The sequence below is a fragment of the Telopea speciosissima genome, chromosome 2 (genome assembly GCF_018873765.1).
Source record: "Telopea speciosissima isolate NSW1024214 ecotype Mountain lineage chromosome 2, Tspe_v1, whole genome shotgun sequence".
In the NCBI taxonomy this organism is placed as follows: Eukaryota; Viridiplantae; Streptophyta; class Magnoliopsida; order Proteales; family Proteaceae; genus Telopea; species Telopea speciosissima.
The window spans coordinates 78,338,720-78,347,832 of record NC_057917.1 but is presented as its reverse complement, the minus strand read 5'-3'; positions in this window follow the sequence as shown (position 1 = coordinate 78,347,832).

Here is a 9,113-nt window from a genome sequence, read left to right as displayed (position 1 = left end):
AGAGAGGGTAAGACTATTCCTTAGTCTTTCTTTTTTCTTTCTCTTTCCTAACCTAATCGTGAAAGGAGAGGAGAGCTTTGAAGAGAGGAGGAGAAGGAGGAGAAGGAAGGGAAGAAGAAGAAGGAAGCGTGTGGGTTTGGAGCTTTAAAGAGGGCACCTCGTGTGTACCTCAAACCGGGTAAGCCAAGTGCCCTTTTCCCCCATTTTTCTCTCTTCCCCCTTGCTCGTTTGAGCTTGGGTGGTTCGTTGGTTGCAGCCCCAAGATGGGGATTTCTTTTTGGAAACCCAAAGGGTTAGCTCGAGCCATGTGTAGTTTTCCCTTGTAGGATGCTATCCCATTTTCATTACAATCCTATAAAGACCTCTAGTTTGACCTCTTCTTGAATCTATTTGATTCTAAAGCTTCAACCACCAAAGAAAACCCCAAATCTGGATTTTTGAGCTTTTGATCCTTTAAACCCCCTTAAATCTTTGAATGTTGGGTGTTTCTAAGACCCAAATAGACTCCAAGACACCCCTCCCTAGTCCCTTGAGGCTTAGAGAACCAAATGGGACAACCACCGGGCTTTTAAAGACCTTGAAATCACACTTGGGTTGCATCGGAGGCAAGGCTGCGTGAGTCCGATGTTTGCCTCCGTGTGTCTCCGAGCCTGGGGAAGGTCGGAGGCAAGGTCGGAGGCGGGCTGCTGAGTCCGACGTTGCCTCCGATGCGTTTTTAAGGCTTATAACTTATGTAAACGGTGGGGTTTCTCTATGAGGCCTCCCTACACTCTCTCACACTCTTATTCACTTCCATAGGCGCCAACATATGTGCAATGGGGTGATTTTGAGCGGGAATCGTTGCCTTATACAAACTCCATTTGAAGTAATTGGTGAGTGGGTTTGGGTATTTTTTGAGCTTGTTTACTATTGCTTATTCATGCATTTATGAATTATATTGTGACATTATCATTCAAGCATGATTGCATATTTGCATTTATTCTTATTCGATGATGATGATTTGGATGATATGGATTTGTGTTGGGTTACGGTCTTGGGGAAATCGCCCGGAACCCCGTTTACGTGGAATTGTATATTGCATCTCATTCTTGCTGTATGCGCCGTGTTGTCTTGGTACCGGGTGTTAGATGGAATGGGACGTTGACACACCGGATGTACCTCTCAACACGATAGGATTCATGTAGTATATCCGTGGTTAGGCTCGGTTCCTATGCTACGACCCTTACCAACAGGGGTTTAGGTGTTGGGTAGCCGAGCACCTCGCTTGCTGTGGAGAGTTAGAGAGGCCAGGCCAGGGTAGTAATGGTTATCGGGTCCGCCTCAGGGTGGTGATGACTACGACCGGGCGGGCTCCATAGTAATAATTGAGGTTGCATTGTTGTGAGAATGGAAGGATCCACAATGTCTTCCCGAGTTATTGCGATAGCATATACCCATTGACTTAGCATTGTGTGTTAGGTGGTAAATGAATTAATAATAGCATGCACCATGGACTATTTGTGATTGTGTGATTGTGCATCCCCTTTTCTCTCTCACTAGCTCGGTGGAGCTAACCCCGTGTACACATTCTTTTTAGATTTTGATGCGGATGATTCTTGTGGAGCCGGAGACCGTGGCGAGGATCATGGCGATGGTTGCCCATGATGATTGTGCCTACGGCTATCTCATTACTTGGGATCGTTCCCGTTTTATTATTTTTGAGCATTGTGTTTTGTACAAACTTTTATGTTTTACCTTTTTGGTAGCTACTTGATGGTCATAGGAACTTTGTAACTATGTTACTTATTATCATTAGCCAATGAACATCTTATAGTTATTTCTTTTACGCTTCCGCAAACTCTGACCTATCTCGGAATGTAATATTCCTTTGTCTTTCGCACTCTAATATTATTGTATTGTAATATTGGTTTATGACTGTGAGTTGGCCACTGCATCGAGATCCTGGCGGTGAGGTGGGATGACGCGTGTCATCTCAATCATACCCTGATATTGTATTCTATCCCTTGTCGGGATAGGGGTGTGACACCATGCGAGAGGGAAATAGTATTCTGGCATTGTGGAGTTTTTTCTCTTAATTTAAAATTGAATTATTAATTTTTTTTAACAAATGCAGCATGAATTATATCCTCTCATGTTTCAGCAGGAAGGTGAGGCCGCCAATGACATTTTCTATCTTCACCATAGTCAAGGCATCGCCTATGTTGCTATGCACTTTGTTAGTGTTGCTTTAGTTTTCTTCCCAAAATTTGGGCCTCATACAACATCTCAGGTGGTAGATTGACAATTTTTTTTTTTTTGGTGGAGATATTTTGACAACTTGATAAGCCTCTATAGGTGTATTTGGAAATTGACACATTGGGATTTTCTTATTGACACCTCTCAAGGTGTCAAATTATTTGTAATCATATTTTTTTGCCCTTTTAGTATGATACACAATTTTTTTCAATGAGGGTAATATTGTCACGTCACATGCATACTCGAAAAATGTGCATGAGAAGAACACCTTTTATAACAAAATGATTTTATTTTGAAAATCCATTTATACCCCCCATCTTAAAGAACTTTGGGAATAAGACGAGGTAATTAAAAGAAGGTATTAAGTTCTAAATACACCTATATAAAGGTGGAAACAAACTAAGCCTACCCTAGAGTTCAAAGCAAAGTGGGCAATATGAGCTGAATCTGTGGATCAATAACAGTCCGGTCAAACAAACAAAACACTAGACTATTGTGACAAATTATGATGAATATCAACTGCTAGTAACTTAAACACCAAGGACATTTAAAGAAATTGGCAAAATTCCTCTATAAGTAGGATAGGAAAAGACACTACCAAGGGTTGTCTCCAAAAAATATGCTCAAACACCATGTCATTTTCACAAGACATGTCTGTTGATCATTCAAACATCTCTTCCAATAGTCACACTATTAGTCATTTGTTACGATCATATTTATCCCACATCAGTTGTATGAGAAACTTAATGTGGGTTGATAAGTTCTTAGGTTCCTTCATCTTGTAAGCCGGTTTATGGGGTTGAGTTCTTCCAAGTTCGTATCAGAGTTGGCACCACGTCTCTCAGGTGCAATCGTGCAGCGCGTGTGATGACGTCGGTATTGCAGTGTTCGGCCGGGATTAGTAGCCAGTGCAAAGCCAACCCGCGTGGGCGCTGGGTCTACGGAGCGTGGTGGAATGTTACGACCACATTTGTCCCACATCGATCGATAAGTTCTTGGGTTCCCTCATCTTGTAAGCCGGTTTATAAAGTTGAGTTCTCCCAAGCTCGTATCAATACTTAGGTGCCTATTAGGAAAAGACATAGCCTTATAATAATCTTTTGAAAATTAAATATCGTTTAAATCATATATTTTAAATTATTTAAAATTCCAACATGTGTAGGATAGGGGTTGATACATCCAATATTCACCGGGCCAATCAACGACCGCCACGTGTCACAGACGACCCACTCCATAGCTAAGGGGAACGAACCGGGGTCCCAGCACCACTCGGGGGCGCGGCCACCACTCGGGTGCGGCCCCGCATTAGGGCGCGGCCTCCTCACCCAGGAGCGGCCTCACCCAGGCGCGGCCTCCTCACCAGGGCGCGGCCTCACCCAGGCGCGGCCTCCTCACCAGGGAGCGGCCTCACCCAGGCCGCGGCCTCCTCACCAGGGCGCGGCCACCACTTGGGCGCGGCCTCACCTAGGCGCAGCCACACATCCAGGCACAGCCTCACCCAGGCGCGGCCTGCACCCAAGCACAACATCGTGGGCACGTGAGGTGGGGGCCACCCATCTACGATCCGATCGTATCGCTAAGACTCATGTCACTACCAGGACTCTAGACCGCCGCTTAGAGGTCACGTCATCCAGGCGGATTCAAGCACCAAGGACGTTATCACCACACGCGGTATCTATCCACCAAGGATCCCGATGCCACCAGGACACTCCCTCCCACGGGAGATGGCCAATCGAGGATAGAGCCCCTTACCCAGGGCCTCTATCCACTCAACGGCACAATCGCCATCAAACGGGGACTCTCCACACCACCATACACCGCCATATGCTACTATAAAAGGCAAGGTACGCAACCCCATCAAGGGACATCTAAACTCATACTGAATAATCACTATTCATCTGTTTGCGCCAGGAGATCTAACTTTGGCATCGGAGAGCCCTAGGCCGGGATCACACCGGTTCTCTCTGTTGACCCTTTTGGTCCACTTGCGGTGACGGCACTCGCGGGACCGCTCGGCGATTTCTTGACGCAATGATTGGCGCCGTGCTGTGGGAACGACGCTAGCCATTACTGACTACTAGCTCGCTTCCATACTCATTCAATGGCACGAAGGAAGACCACCACCACCAACAACGGAGCAAGGAATGGATCACCACCCCGAGTGCTCTCGCCGCGAGCCAACAACCAGGACCATGTCCCTCGGAGGAGGAGATCCCCCTTAATGACCGATTCGTGATCGCGAGCCCAACAATGACGAGGCCGACGATGTGGTGGTGGAGGTGACACCGACCCCAATGCTCCAGCCACTGTGGGTCAGATCAACGACCTGCAACGATAGATCCTCGATGAACAACGACTCTTTCGAGAATACCTGACGCAGCGTGCGACATCTCACCGTCGGAGGACTTCACCATCAGCAAGGGTGGAGTCCATACCTCAACAAGAGCCAAACCCTAGGAGATCATCTCCCAGGGGCGCGAGATCAGAGAGACTTGCGCGACAGGCAACCCCCACTCCGCAGCGGGGGGAGCCTTCCCAGCATCCCAGGAGAACAAGAGACCTCTCGCCACGGTCAGAACGTGGGAGGACGCCAACACCCAGGGCGAGGGTGTCTAGCCCGCAGAGATCGGTCCGGAGGTCTGTGTTCGACGGACGACTGGAAGAAGGTCACATACCACGACGAAGCCGGACCTGCAGAGAAGAAAGCCCCTCACCTTCACGACAGGGTTCATCACGGCATGACCATTCACCATCCCGCCAACACTCAAGGCGGGAGGGGACATCCAGGAGAGAGCGTGAACGGGGTCACAACGAACGTTCGGCTAGGCGTGGGGGGCAGACACGGGACAAGGAGCTCGATCAAAGACTCCGCGACCTGGATGAGAAGCTGGAAGGGTTAAAGAAGCAGACCAAAGGCGAGACACATTCCATACCTGGACAACACCCCTTCTCGGCAGAGATCATGTCAGCCACACTACCTTCCAGGTTTCGACTACCCACCTTTGAACTCTACAGTGGTACCACTGACCCTAATGACCACATCAACTACTTTAATGGCATGATGATGCTGTATGGGGGGTCGGACGTGGTATCCTGTCGGGCATTCCCTGCGTCCCTCAAGGGAGCAGCCACATCATGGTTCTCCAGGCTACGACCGAGATCTATATGCTCGTTCGCGAGCTATGCGAACGATTCGTCACCCGTTTCCAAAGCGTCAAGCGAAGAAGACCACCGTCAATCTACTAAACGTGGTACGAACCCTGGGAATCTCTCAGGAATACGTTACCAGGTTCACCAAGGAGTCCCTGGAGGTTCGAGACTTGGATGACCAGACACAGCATGCAGCCCTAGCAGGAGGTATTAGGGACCTGGACTTGATCAAGGACCCGGCACGTCATGAGACCAGGACTATGAAAGAGCTCCTGGAGCGGTGCAACGAGTTTGCAAATATGGCCGAGGTACTATAAGCTAGAACAAAAATAATCGAGGCCAAGCCACAGGACAACAAGAGGTCAGCACCTGATGACCGCAAAGAGGGTAAGAGGTCGAGGACAGAGCGCCGACAAGAGAAGAGCGACCGCCCATCTAGGAGGACAGACCGCCGCCCAGAGAGAAGTGAGAGGGCAAGCACCCCTGAGTTCACACCACTAAACACCACCAGGTCCCAGATACTCATGCAGATCCAGGACCGTGACCTACTCCATTGGCCACGACCCATGCTAGCAGCGCGAGAGAGCGAAACCCTAACAAATATTGTCTCTTCCACAAAGAGAATGGGCACGACACGAGGAGTGCTATCAATTGAAGAGAGAGATAGAACAACTGGTAAGAGCGGAAGCTTGAACAAGTATGTGAAGGGGAGACGTGACAACCGCTCGGCCAAGGAGATAGAGGTCGCGACGGAGACAGTGGGAACCGAGACGAGAAGAAAGAAAGAACGGATCGAGAGAGAGACCGCCCGGAAGAGCGGAGAGATGCCACGAACCTAGTGGCACCAAGGGACCTCCTATCCTCACCATACTTGGAGGACCAGGGCAAGAGTCCACCAGAAAAGCTAAAGCTCATGCCAGGTTCGTGGGAGTGGCAGAGAAGCCCAGCAAGATAGCTAAGACTGAGGCGGTGATCTCCTTCTCGGATGAAGACCTGGAAGGACTAAACTTCCCGCATGAAGATGCCTTGGTAGTACAGGTGGAGGTAGCCAATCGACTTTGCACGAGTGCTGATAGACACGGGCGTCTGTTGACGTACTCTCCTTGGATGCCTATCGACGATTCGGGTTCGGGACGACCAGCTCAAACCGAGCCCACTTATCTCCATGGATTCTCGGGTGCCACCGCCTCCATCGAGTACCATAGAGCTACCCGTCACCTTCGGGTACACCCTCAACAAGTAACCATCATGGTAAATTTCATGGTAGTCAAGTCCGTGGTATCCTTCAACGGCCTCTTAGGGCGACCATCACCGATGACCCTTAGAGGAGTCATATCACCACTTCACCGAAGATGAAGTTCCCCACCGAGAATGGGGTAGGCGAAGTCCGAGGAGATCGAGAAGAAAGCAAGGGAGTGCTACGCCACCTTCATGAAAAAGAATAATGGCAACACCCGTGGAATGGCACTCTGCCTAGAGAGCATGATCGGTGACCGAGAGAGATGAACTGACAGAGAGAAGGGGAAGGCCGTGGAAGACCTCATCCCATGGCCCCTCACCAGGATGACCCCTCCAAGGTCGTTCGGTGGCTCGTTGCTAAGCAAGGAACAGAAAGAAGGGCTTGGACACCTCCTCCAAGGGAACATGGATGTCTTCGCATGGTCGACCTCCGACATGCCAGGAATACCACGTTCCATAGCGGAACACCGACTATATGTCGACCCAACCAGGAAGCCCGTTCAACAGAAGCGGCATAACTTCGCCCTCGACCGACAAGCAGCAATCAAGGAGGAGGTCGAGAAGTTAAGCCGATCAGGGTTCATCAGAAAGGAGAAGTTCCCAACCTGGGTCGCCAACGTGGTCATGGTACCAAAGCCAAGTGGGAAGTGGAGGATGTGTGTCGACTACACCGACCTGAACAAGGCATGCCCAAAAGATGAGTACCCACTGCCCCGGATCGACCTACTGATCGACGCCACCGCCAGCCATGAGATGCTGAGTTTCATGGACGCCTACTCCGGATACAACCAGATCCTCATGTATGAGGATGATGAGTCTTACACCGCATTCCGGACGGACAAAGAGAACTACTGCTACAACGTCATGCCGTTCGGGTTAAAGAATGCAGGGGCCACCTACCAGAGAATGGTCAACAAGATGTTCGAGGAGCAGATCGGGCGCAACATGGAGGTATATGTGGATGACATGCTCGTGAAAAGCGTCCCCACCAACCAACACCTGACCGACCTAGAGGAAGCATTCACAGTACTGAGGAGGAACCAGATGAAGCTAAACCCTGCAAAGTGCGCCTTCGGTGTAATGTCAGGAAAATTCCTGGGGTTCATGGTCTCAGTCCGTGGAATAGAAGCCAACCCATCCAAGATCAAGGCCATCCAAGAGATGGCACCTCCTCGAACGGTCAAGGAAGTGCAGAGGTTGAATGGAAGGATTGCCGCCCTTTCCAGGTTCGTGTCACGATCAGGTGATAAGTGCTTACCATTCTTCAAAACATTGAAGAACCTCCGAAGCCCTAAGGACTTCACATGGACGGAAGAGTGCCAAAAGGCGTTCGGAGAATTGAAGGAGTACCTAGAGAGCCCACCCTGCAGGCGACCGGAACCTAACGAAGAGTTGCGGCTCTACCGGCGCCACCCTGTCGCGGTCGGCGCGATCTTGCTAAGGAAGAAGACAAAGTCCGAGGCCCATCTACTACGTCAGCCATGTCCCGATCGATGCAGACCAGGTACACTAGGATTGAGAAGGTAGCCTATGCATTGGTAATGGCGGCCAGGAAGCTACGACCATACTTCCAAGCCCATACCATCCATCCTCCAGACCTACCCTTGAAGAAGATATTGCACAAGCGGGACGTCTCCGGACGATTGATAGCATGGGCGGTGGAGTTAAGTGAGCATGACATCGAGTTCTAACCAAGGACAGCCATCAAAGGCCAGGCTCTTGCGATTTCATTGCAGAGTGTACCCGATCGAGATCGAGTCACAAGCAGGGGAGCCGAAGAGAAGGATCACGGATCGTGGGACATGTTCGTGGACCGGGTCGAACAATGCGCGGGAAACGGCCCGGGCTCATATTAACCAGCCCAGGGATTTCGTATCCAATATGCTCTCCGGTTCACCTTCCAAGCATCCAATAATGAAGCGAGTACGAGGCATTACTAGTTGGACTCCGGGTGGCCAAAGCCCTCCAAGTCACACACCTATCCACCCGGAGCGACTCCCAGCTCGTGGTGAATCAGGTGAATGGAGAGTATGAGGCAAAAGATGAGAGAATGGCATCATACCTAGCACGCGCTCAAGCATTGATCGAGGGTTTCGAGAAGTTTGAGATGGTTCGAGTTCCCAGGGAGGAGAACGCCACCGCTGAAGCCCTATCCAGGCTAGCCAATGAGGAACTCCGAAATTTGGCTAGCGCAGTCTATGTTGAGATCCTGCATGAGCCAACGTATAAGGAAAAGCAAGTTAACGAGATCACGGAGGGACCTAGCTGGATGGACCCTCTACTCAACTACCGCCAGGACGATGTCTTACCAGAAGACAAGGCCGAAGCAAGGAAGATCAGGATGAGAGCTGCAAAGTACACCGTCCTAGACGGGGTACTTTACAAGCTGGGGGCAACAACACCACTACTCCGGTGCCTAGGACCCAAGGGGGAAGAGTACGCCCTAGCCGAAGTCCATGAGGGGATATGTGGAAGCCACATGGGGGGAC